This window comes from Pygoscelis adeliae, unplaced genomic scaffold (assembly GCF_000699105.1).
Source record: "Pygoscelis adeliae isolate BGI_AS28 unplaced genomic scaffold, ASM69910v1 Scaffold33, whole genome shotgun sequence".
Taxonomy (NCBI): domain Eukaryota; kingdom Metazoa; phylum Chordata; class Aves; order Sphenisciformes; family Spheniscidae; genus Pygoscelis; species Pygoscelis adeliae.
This window is the reverse complement of record NW_008824413.1, coordinates 573,231-585,939: the sequence shown is the minus strand read 5'-3', so window position 1 is coordinate 585,939 and position 12,709 is coordinate 573,231.

Genomic DNA, 12,709 nt, shown 5'->3' with positions numbered 1-12,709 from the left:
CAGGAATCATTAAAATGTGGTTTTTAAAAAAAAAAAAAAAACAAAACACATTAAAATGTATTTGAAAGGTACTCCAACTCAGGACTTCATGTGTACGTTATGAATACTGAAAGTCCTTTGCATCTCTAAATGGTAAGCTGCTCAGCAGTTTGTTTTCTTCTAACAATGCCAAAAACAATAAGAATACATAAGTGAGCCCCAATTATCTTCCAATTCCTTAACATATAAAGACTTCTCCCTGGGCAAGGTTTTCAGGAGGACTGGCTCTTGAGATGCAAGGCTCCAACCACAGGCTTTGCAACTTGAAAGGCTTAGAAATACATGTCTGTCTACAATACAAGTCTTTCACTGCTCTTCCAAGGTATTCCCTGGACAAAAGTGGTAATAATAGGTTTTTCACTGAGAATTCAAAAATGGCAGCTGTGATATGAGAATGATCCATGCTTGCTAAGTGCCAACATTCCGTCAGAAAATACATATGAACCTTCAAAGTCCATGAGCCTCTGTGATTCTTGTCCAAACTAACTGAATGCCTAGCTTCCTCCAAAGGCCTTTCAAATATTTGCAGCTAGGAATCAACCTCAGCACATCATCTAATTTCCAAATCTGCAGCAAGACTTTAAGGATGGGAAGTAACCCTGGTTTCCTTCTTCATTTTTATAAAGGAGTTGCCTAAACTTCAAACACAGACCAAAAGCATCTCATGCCTGACCTTTCACAGAAGTTGACCCAGACTCTACCCAAGCAAAGGATATGGTCACATTCAGCAGAATAGTGGGGCCAAACTGTAACCAGAGGGTTTCAGGGCCCCATCCGATGCGGTGGTCACTTCTGTACACAGAGCACGTCCATTGCATGCAGACCCTGCAGCCTCTGACAGCTGCTGGCCCTGCTGGGGGAAATGCAACAAGTTGATTTTTAAGTGGGTTCTCCTTCCTCACTCTGCTTTTTCAGCCAATTTTCTTGATTTCTAATCCAGTACAGACCCAAAGTACACTCTAATTGCATTAATCAATTTAAACCAAAGTAACTTTGTTAAGTAAGAAGTGCAGAAAATATTTAGTAAGTACTTCTACTTCGTAATCCTTTCCATACATGCCAGGATACTAAAAGTTGTAGCGACAGCCAAAAGTCCACACTAGAACAGGTTGTGGCTACTTGTGAGATCAGCAAAAACACAATTTGAGAAATTACACCCTGGAATATCACCATACTCACCCACCACAACCTGTGATTTTATAGCAGCTTAAAAAACCTGCCTTTGTCAGGGTAACTTTCCTACATACAGTCTGAATGCCAGAACACAGTGAACATACATACTCCATAGCTCTAGGCAGTGTGACCCAGAACAGACGAAGGGTTAGTAACAGAAAAACTTTACATCCCACCCTCTGCTCCAATCACCTCTGGTTTCTGCTCGTTTCCCCATCCCCAACAGATGTAATGTTGTACTGGTTTGGGCTGGGATAGAGTTAATTTTCTTCTAGTATGGGGCTGTGTTTTGGATTTGTGCTGTGTTGATAATACAGGGATGTTTTCGTTACTGCTGAGCAGTGCTTACACACAGTCAAGGCCTTTTCTGCTTCTCACCCCACCCCACCAGTGAGTAGGCTGGGGGTGCACAAGAAGTTGGGAGGGGACACAGCCAGGACAGCTGACCCCAACTGACCAAAGGGATATTCCACACCAGATGACGTCATGCTCAGCATATAAAGCTGGGGGGAAAAGGAGAAAGGGGGGGATGTTCGGAGAGATGGCGTTTGTTCCCAAGTAACTGTTAGGCATGATGGAGCCTTGCTTTCCTGGAGATGGCTGAATACCTGCCTGCCCATGGGAAGTACTGAATGAATTCCTTGTTTTGTTTTGTTTGCGTGCGTGGCCTTTGCTTTACCTATTAAACTGTCTTTATCTCAACCCACGAGCTTTCTCACTTTTACTCTTCCAATTCTCTCCCCCATCCCATTGTGGGGGGAGTGATCAAGAGGCTGGGTGGTGCTCAGTTGCTGGCTGAGGTTAAACCACAACAAATGTTTACCCACCAAATGCACAGATGTGTTATGAGGATTAGTTAGTATCTAACTACTTGAATATTTAAAGTGCTATTCTTAAAGTCCTAATATTATCACCAGTACATTTGCATATGATTTTATTTATGCTTCTGACATTTGCTTTCCAGATTTTATTAGAGCTTATAAACAATAAAAAACTACTGCTGCCAGGCCCTATTACACACTTCCATGAGATGACTCAGGCACTCTCAGACCCTTCAGGTCTGTTGAAGTCATAGCCACTTAACAAATTTACTGAACTGCTTCCGTAAAAGGAGAAATGACATTTTTATCTTACTTAGTGTTCTTTCTGTAGCAAAGAATTAGTTCGATGTCACTATAACAATAGCAACTTCAGTTCTTTGAATGAAGAAAGAAGGAAGTCTCAGATCTCTGCAGTGATCACTGACTGCCCTGTTACTTTGGTTAAATGTATGCCTCCAGAGTACTACAACAGCTTCAGCAGCTGGGTGCAAAAAAGGTGATCTCTGATCTGGAGCTCCTGAGTCAGGATATTTTATGCGCAGTGGAAATTTTCTGCAGATAATAAAAAGGAGAAATAATAGCTCTGCAGAGATGGTTCTCTTAGATGTTTTGTCAAACTGGTCTAATCCATTCATAAGCTTTGGAAAAACTTTGATTTTTGACATAAAATAACCAAGTTCCATTATTTCCCCGTGTGCAACCCAAAGCCCACTAGTTACAGTCATAGTCTCAGTCTTCAGGCTTTCCTTTGATGTGTGCGCACACATCTATGCATACAAGTGCGTGTATTGGGAGTGACGGTGAGTTGACTGAAAGTCTGTCCGTGTTACTTTTCATTAGCTGTCTATTGAAGATAATGTTTTAATAATAATATATCTTCCCATCTTAAATAAGATATATTAACTTTGTCACACATCAGTTGTTCTCTAATACTGGTTAAAACCTCCTTGGTCTTCAAATTCAAAACTGTCTCTTTTGCCCTGTGGACGCAACAAATCCATTCTCTCTGACCTCCTCATTTACATGCATGCACCCACCCACACAAACATGCATACACCTCAGTGCTTTCAAATGGCTCCCATCCCAGGAAATCCTATGCTCTAAACATGGGCAATCACACTAAAACAGCCACAGTACCTTTACAGTTTAAGAGGAGGCATTTGATCCAACAGTTGATCTCTGCAATGACAAAACTATTGGAGCTGTGACATTTTCTTTTGTATATGAGCAAAAAAACTTTCCTACTTTCCCAGAACAGAGAGGAATTTGGGACCCTCAAAAATGTTGATTTGTACCAACTGAGGATCTGATTCCTTGGTTTCAACTTTCTACTTAAATTGGATTAATTTCACTGAATCATAAAGTAATGGGCTGCAGAAGGTTGTCTAGTCCACACACACACACCCCCCTGTTCAACTGTTTTGCATAAATCTATATCCACAGGTTTTCCTGATAGTATGTATAAAAAGAGAGGACAGAAAGCCTGCCAAGATCATGATCTAGAATACAGTTTAGGATTAATATGGAGTACATAACAGAATTTTTGTATAGTGCTCAAACATATAACCTATCAAAAGGCTAACCTATAAATGAAGGCACATACACAACGTATCTAAATCCACATGGGTCCTATAGGATCTGTCAAAATCTTTGGCCTCAAGTCCTGAGACACTGAGGTATCTGCATAATTTTCTAGTTTTGATGCTACTAGCTTACATACGCATAGTTCAGGTACATGCTGAGCCTCTAAAAAGAAAATGTCTGACATAAACTTTGTCTGTGTAACGGGAAGCAAACCTTCCCTTTTCCATAAGGGATATAAATTATATGTAATTATGTCTTCAACAACTACATGGGTGATTACCTGCTTCTCTGGAGCTTATCAACAAATTAAGACTCTTCTCTTATATTAACTACTCTCCATATCACCAACTGCGCTGTTCTGGCAGTCTTGTTAAGAAACATTCTCATACCACAAAAGGGATTGAGGAGCAAAGAATAAATCGATCTATATAACTAAGCAACCCGTTTTATATCGATGGTTTGTTACAGGATAAGACCTAAAGAATGCCAGTAGAAATACAGACATGTTGACATACTCCAGAATACACTGGGTATTCATTCCTCCTATTATAAAAAGCCAAAACATGTGGATTAACAGCTATCCATTTATCTTGAAAGTTTGACATCTGCCAAAGCCCTTACTAGTCCCTCAGAGACGGCCAAACACTATATATTGGTGTTTGGATTAGGATGTCATAACTAGTAGCATAAAGGAGCTAACATAGTAAACACCGGCAATCGTAAGTATGCAGACGCCTATGGGAAGAAGAGCATCCACTAGCTATACTCCTATGGTAACTACAACCCATCATGCTGCAAACTCATTTAAAGAACAGCTTTGGTGAGGAACACTCACTGACCTTCTAGATATTGACCTAGGTGGTCACAAGTGCTGTATTAAAGAGGCTGAAAGGTCTCCTCTGCTTCGGCTTCAAACATTGTCAAAGGACTGCTACGATGCACTGTCCTACTGGGAGGCACGCAAGCTTTCAAAGCATTAGCTACTTCCCAGCCTTATTATGCCTGCCATCAAGATCACTAACAGATTATTTCATCTAAGTTATGGTTCTTTTGCATTCAATGACTCCAAAAATAAGCTTGCTGACAGTAGTTTTCTAAAAAACAGCAAACAAAAAAAAATCGAGTTATAAAAAGTGCTGAAGGAGTTTGCAATGAGTCATCCTGGAAGCATCATTTTAGGACATCTACACACTGAGTTGGCAATTATATGTCGATGAGTCCAATCAGAACAGCTGGAACATTAAATATCAAACCTCACAACAAAGTGCTGCAGACCAAGAATTATTCAGTGAATCATTATGAGTGGAAGTACCTCTGAGAAGTCATGATCTCTTGAGGATAATTCATGAACAGAAAAAGGCCAAATTCATAAAATTATTCATTATAAATTATTCACCCTCCTTTTTGGTGGTACGAAGTGTAAAATTAAGTGTTTCGTTTTGATTAAGTGAGGAACTGAACATCATAAATACAGTATTTGACTCAATAGAACCTAGGAAATTGACTGCTTTTGGAGGAAGGAGAATAAACTTTTCTTTCTATCACTCTTGAAACTTGATTAGCTGTTTGCACAGTGAATGTGTACACAGAGCCAGATCCCAAAAGATGCTGAGCTTGTACAACTCCCACCACCTTCAGCTGTGGTTACTCGGCACATTTCAAGTTCATCTGTAAAACACTGTATGCAAAGTGCTAAATTTTGGTATTTTTTTCTTGGAAAAGCTCATCAAATTAAAGAAAGCACTGATGAATGGTAGTAAAACTGTATCAGAAATTTCACTAGCAACCCCTTACCTTCTCAATCTTCCCTTCTCAGGGCATCTTTGCTGCTGATTAAGCTGGAAATACCAGGTTCACAGCTCTTCTCGCTGATTGTTTCTGCATGTGAAGAAACTTTTGCTTTTAAAGAGCTGTGTTTTTTCTCAACTCAGAAATGTTTCATTCTTCTTCCACCCATTGCCCCATACACAAAGACAAGTACAAAACATGCAGCTTCAGTTAGACTAAAAAAGAACATCCGGGCTAGAGGACTCCTTGCGTTTTTTTTTTTTTAATAACATTTTTGAAATTGCATTTCCCAACAGGCCAGTTTCTGAATATTTTTCTTTTATCTTTTAAAGTGCACCGAATATTTTCCTCTCCCCTGTTATTAATTACATAGTATTTGCTTTTTGTTTATTTGGGGTGTTTTTTGGTCAGGCCCCAAAGTGGCATCATCAGACAGAATCTCCCATTTCTTCCTTTGCTCTTTCCTGTCTGCCTGCTGCATTAACTTCAGCTTTGTTACCACTGTTACGAATCAACACTCTCTCATAGTGCTAAGATACTACTGAGAGCACTGAAACTGCACACATTAATTACTGACAAGAGTACACACAGATTTTCCTTTTTAATCCTGTTCAGATGTGGCAGGACTTGCAACCATCTTACTTTTAATACATTTCAACAGTGAAAAATACGTACAGCTTTCTCATATTAATACGTTTTTCTAGTTGCTGCCCATATAAAGTCATGGCAAAGCAAGGAAGAAAGTAAAAGCTGATGTGTACAGCACACAACACACCACCCTATTCTGAACAAAACTGAACACAGGGAAAATCAATGAGATGTAAGGTCAAATGATGGCCATACCTTAGAAGCTGTGCCACATGTGGTTGCCTCTTCAAACACACACATGAATTCTGGGGGATCTAAACATACAGAGCAGAGACATGGATGCAGAGATAAACAACTGAATTTGCGACAAGCCTCATGGCTAGGACAACACCAAGGTCAAGGAAAGATTTGGTACCATGCATATTTAAACTGAACCTGTTTCCTCATCCTTTTGTGAAGTTGAATCACTCCTTTTCACACCAGCTCTCCTAGGGACTCAGACAATGGTGGGCAATGAAAAGGGCAGGCCACAGGGATGAAATCTTACCAACATCCATCATCAGTTAAGGTTGCCCCTTTCATAGAAAGGAGAAACCTGCCATCCTTCCCAGCCTTTGAGAGACTTTTGCACCCCCTCAAGGTGTTTTTACAGTTCTCCTCAACTCTCCCAAACTAAAAGGAAACTTATCCAAGGTTATGATAGTTAGAGTTGAGATTGATGTGTCTTATCACCCTGGGCTCAGGAATATTAAAATATGACAAAAATGAAGCATTTTCTTTCAAAATTACCTAAAAATATTACATCTCCTAAAAGAGAGGCTGTGGACCCTCATTTGTTTCACTTATTCGTCAATCTACAGCTTTTCCCCAGCAGGGAAGAGTCATCTTTTCTTTAGCCTTTTAAGGAGGAAAAAGCTGTAACTAGTTCATTGCCAAATGTTCCGCTCCACTGACAGGGCACTCTTTTGTAGACTGGTTGTTTTTCCAACATCACACACACAACTTTAGCAATAAAAATTAATTCCTGTCTGCTAGCTTTGCAGAACTCCATTTCATAACCCATCAGCTTAGGAAGTAAATTTAAAGCCTATCTCCTGTCAAAAGCAAGCAAGTTTTTTCCCTTACCCTGTGAGTCTGGCATCTCTCCAGCCTAGATCCTTATTTAGGAGCAATATTAATTTCTGTTTCTCTCAGTTGCAGCTGTGCGGGGATAAAAAAAGTCATTTTTTTATCCTGGCAGGATAGAACACGCTTTTTAATTTGTCACTATATTAAGTTAATGACCAAGTACTGAAATCATTCCTTGGAATGACCTTGAGTCCAACTGAAGGTGGGAGGTGCATGGTCTCCTTGTGCTGGAGCCTTTCTCATTTTTAGTAGAGCGACAGTCATACCTTTCAGGTATTCCAGAGAGCCCTACCTAGCCCTGCGTTTTGCAGATGTCAGCAGCCAAAGTCATGTTTCCACGTTGCTTAAGGATAACTTAAATTGGTAAAATGTAAGCCTTTCTGAGGATAGGAAAAAAAAGGATTTCTGCTCAGCTGAAGAATGCTGGTAGGAGCACATTACCTTTCGCCCACCCCTACCAACATAATCCACATTTTATTCGTGAAGCATGTTGCTGTAGGCATATGCAAACTGCACAGAAATATACCCCATGCAACAAGGCAGCCCAAACAGGATAGTTGTAGAGGAGTTGTAGGACCACTGAGTGTTAGCGCAGATGGCACTACACATGGAAATTCAAAACCAGTCCTGAAACAATGCATGTATACACCACCAACTGCACCTTCAGTCTGTCGCAAGGTAGGTAGCAAGGGTAATTGAACATCTGCTAGAATTTGGTCCCATAGTTATTTCTAATTGGGTTCTTTCTCCCTCTACACCTGAATTGATAGCGGGTGTTTGGTCTAAGCACTGTTTTAAACATTTCTGATGGTTCTGGCACATCCCTTTATGAGGCACCAGATGTGCAGGTACTGAAATAGCTGCTGCCGACTTCTACCTATAGGGAAACTGGAAGGAACATAATTAAAAAATAAAATAAATAAAATAAAATAAAATAAAATAAAATAAAATAAAAACTTGTTTGCATTGTGATGATCTAAAAAAAATGAAACATTGAAAAGTGGGTTAACCAGGGGGAAGGGGGAGATTTCTATTTTGAAATGCAGTTTTGAATTTCTCCAGGCTTGACAGTCCATCTGGACATTGCTTGATGCCTAGTTACAGCAACACATCATGTTTCATTTCAGTTCCCGTATTTTTTTGCTTTTAAAGTGTCTCCCATAGTCTCCTCCCACCACAACATTTTCCGAAAATTCCGTACTATGTTTTGTGTCAGAAGAGCATCAGTGAAGAGCAGCACTTGCTTAATGCAGTGCTCAGGCCACCAGGAAGGCAATGACTGTACGCTCCCATCTTCTGCCTGTTATTTTCTTGGCTCCCTTATCAGCATCTTCCCTGGATAGTTCCACACAACTCTAATTATAGGACTGAGGATAACAACCATCAGGAAAGCAATACTTTATTTTTATACCTACTGCCAGTAGTTTGCTACTCACATTGCTCTAGGAAAAGAGGAAAAAAAAATTATTTACAAATGTATCATTATACAGCAGATCTTAAATTGCACAACTATTAGCTGTAAGTATTGACTATTGTGAGAGCTCTGCTGCTGCCCATGAAAAGGTCAGGCCTTTTCATTTGTGTTCTTTTTATGTGAGGAATACCAAATAATAAAACACACAATTTATTGGGCTGCTGAGATTTTTTTCCCCCAGATCTGCAAAACAGTCACTAGGTTTGAATCTTCTTTCCCATTATTATAGGAACAAGGTGATTTTACTTTCTTTACTTTCTTGAGGAAAAGAATTTAATTTTCCATAGTAGCACCCAAAATTAATAGTCTTTATTTTCCAGGTAAGCATTGTACAAACAGTTACATCCTTATGAGCTGCCTGTGCCTCTATCCCTAGGGTATCAATAGAGAGTGGGGTGCTTTTGCTCGGAGGACATGATAGAAATAATAACTCCTTACTGGTCTATCAAGCCAGCTAACAATGTTTTCAAAGCACCAACATTTTCAAAGCACTGAGTACCTCATTTTAAGGAATCATATCCAAATGTAGATGTCTGAGTGAAAACAATTTGACCTTAGGATTCCTCAATTTCTAATAGCGCCCCACGTTCAGCACTTTAATAAAACCATCCATTTTATTTAAATTTTCTAATTAACTACATGAAATTTTAATCTTAAGCCATATAAGTCATATAAGTGGAGCTGCCTAGCTCCATTTGTACAGCCTCACAAATTCGCGTTTTATTATTATATCATCATCATCTAGGGGCTGTTGAGCTAGTAAAACACCAAAATAAAGTTTGACCTTAGAGGCTGTGGAGTGTACATTTTTGCTTACCTTGTTTCCAGGAACCTCTGGACATCTGTGAGGAGTGGCACCGGACCTAGCTGATCCACCTGGGGGATGGAAAGGATGACTTGTAGCACCTCTCAACTCCCTCAGCCTTATTTTCTGTGATCCTGTGGAAATTATACATATGTATGGCTTCCTGCTTCTAAGAGTTAATTCTTAAACAGAGTTTTGAATAAGACATAAAAGTCTGCTTCAGGGTTTACAATAATATTAAGGATGTGTATTTTTTCAAAATATTGTGGATAGAGTTTCATCCATCTCTCTCTGAAGCATCCCATATTGGCCGGGCCTGGGAAGGAGGATCAGGCAGACTGCACTTCTGATCCAATATGACAATTCCAGTGTTGCATATCTGTACAGAAAAGTGTGGGCATTGAATACCTGCTCACACACAGAAAAGCACTTAACATTTCTCCCATTTTGAAAGGTTTCACTATCTTGAGTCACATTTTACATATTACATATATGGAATAGCAATAAAATGAGTCTTTCCCAAACTGCATACATACATGCACATATATACATATAATACACATAAATATACCTATAACTATATGTATACTTAGAGATAAAATCTGTGTGCGTGCATAGCATAAAAGCATGATTATTTTGCCGTCAAATACAAACTAACATTGTTTCTGTATTAACTGAATTGAACTTCGAAGGCCTTGAACAGATTTAATCATTATAGCTGGGGTTTGATGACAACAGCATCAAACATGTCTCCCTTGAAAGATCAAACAATACTCTGCTCTTCTGCTTCAGTAGGCAAAGTTTCATTCAATGACATTTTCTGTCTCAAAGAATGTGAAGAAACTGATATTCTGCACTTTAAGATGACCGGGAATCTTTTTTTCTCTTGCTTTTAACAGCTCTTGCAAATGTTTACATTTTACCCTGGAATAATTGCCAGTTTTAATTCCTTCAGCCTACTTAATCCCTTGTTTCTTTACCACTCCCTTCAAAGTTAGGCATCTGGAATCAAATAAATTCATATACTGATGTTTGGCAACCACCGAACACTGATCATCACTTGCAGTTCTGATCAACAGCTTTTGCATTTGCTGGAGTTAGAACAAGAAACAGCCACCTAGTGAAGTCCATACCGAAAACTGGAAGAGGAAAGAGCTAGTCAGGTTTTTACTGGTTTGTATCAGTTGGATGCATTCTAGCTGTTTGTAAAAAAAAATGAGAGAATTTAGGAGGGCTCAGACACACCCCCATATGTGACAAAGCTGGCATCTTTAGCCACTTCATTCTTCAACACTGAACAACTTTTGAGCTGGTGCCTACCAATTTACCCAGGAAGACACCACATTTTCATTTTCCTCTAAGTTTCTGGGTAGCTTTTGCATGTTCCCTTTTTTATGTGTTCTCTCCTGAGAAATTGGTATTTTTCAAGTTTTTAATCATACTATAAGATTCCAGCTATATTTTTTAATAAACTAAAAAAAAAAGGAAAATATTTTATATACAGCTTCTTCACATAGATTTTTCAGAATGACACTGATTAAAACCAAGTAAAAATGTCAGAAGTTACATTTGACTGCTTGAGTAGGAAAAGAAAAACCCACCTGCTCTAAGATACAGGGATATATTTTTCCACACTGCTTCAGCAGAAGAAGTCAAGGGAGGAGGGAGGCAAGGGAGAATAGAAGGGATAAGGAAGAGATCTTCTTCAGGCGTGCCTGCTACACATACAGCTCTGCAAACATCAGAAACCCAAGCGTTACACTGAGCACAGATCTATTCCCTGGAGAAACAATGGCAGCTGTTAGTTATATTGTCTAAAAGGGTACTGGAAGGCTCCCAAATATTACACCAATGAGACTGATAAGTAAAAAAATCAATACAGAACAGCGACAGCACATGCAGGTATCGAGTCGAAGCTCATGTGATGAAGGTAGAAGAGGCTCGACTTCAGTTATAACCAAACCATTTTCCCCATTGCTGGAAATGTATATCCTACACTTCAAGAAACTATTGACAGAGAGCAAATATTGCCTCCCGCCCACCCATGCAATAGAAAAAACAAATGAGGCAGTCACAACCAAAGACAACGTTAATGTCTATACCATCACAGCCTCTTCCTCATCTCGGATAAACATTCCCCCTTCCTGATTATTCATGGACTCACCTTATAACATACACACCTAATTCCTGGTAGGAATTTCCATGGACAAAACTTTAACTACTCCTTGAATTTTCTTCTTTGATTCAAGTATCTTCATTTTGCTGGGGTCAGAGTAGAGTTTGTACCTTTAGCTGATTGTCAGGAATTGCAGGTACATTAATAACTGTAGATTGAGAATAAAAGGAGTTTGTCTAAGAGTAGTGAGTGCCAGAAATTTGGTAAAATAGAATTTGGAAAATAAAACATATCATTTGTGATTCACTTATGGTCTCAACTGGAGTTTTATGCAGTTCTAGTGCAATTATATTGAGAAGAGTTTCACAGAAAACCTTAATTTTGAATTAAAATGTCTAGGGAAGCAAATGCATTAGGGCTTGTACTTTATTTTTCTTTAGCAGTCTGAAAAATCCATATTACAGTATTTATTATGTACTCAGATATTTTATTGCAGCTCTGTAGAAAATAGCTGTTTATCCTACTGTGTCTCTGAACTCAGTAAGGTAGTCCTTAAAAATGTAATAAACAAAAGGCTAGGGACTCCCACTCCTCTCTTGCAGACAGTGTACATCCCTCATGGCATCAGGAGTGGTGAAGGACTCCCGTTTACTAAGTAAAGGTCATGAGCAAAAGGTCATGAGAAATTGTGTACAGATGACAGTTTCTGCTGTTAGAAATGGTCTTTTTTTTCTTTTTTCCCTTTTTTTTTTAACTTTTTTATAATTGATGCTCCCACGTCTGTACATAGGACCCTATCACCTGACTTTGACAGAGAACTGTTATCTTTAGTGTGCAGAATGCCCCCACTGAAGTCACACATGTGGGCACAGATGTTCACGCACACTGTGCGCACACACCACAATGAGCAAAAAACTCAGAACCACAAGAAAGAAACTGCTTTTCTCTTTGGGAATCCTGCATTAATCTTTTATCTTTTTTTGTCTTGTCAGTAAATGTAATGAAAACACTGGCTCAATACCGCATAACTCATTAATGCTAGAACCTAATGTGTTAAGCACCGTTAGAACATCTAGCCCATTATACAAGAATGAAAACTAATCTAAATATGGACTCAGAAACAAAAATCTATGATCTTTTTATTTTTTATTTGGTAGGTTTCTTGCTGACTTCATTTTGCTGCTTTGCTTTCC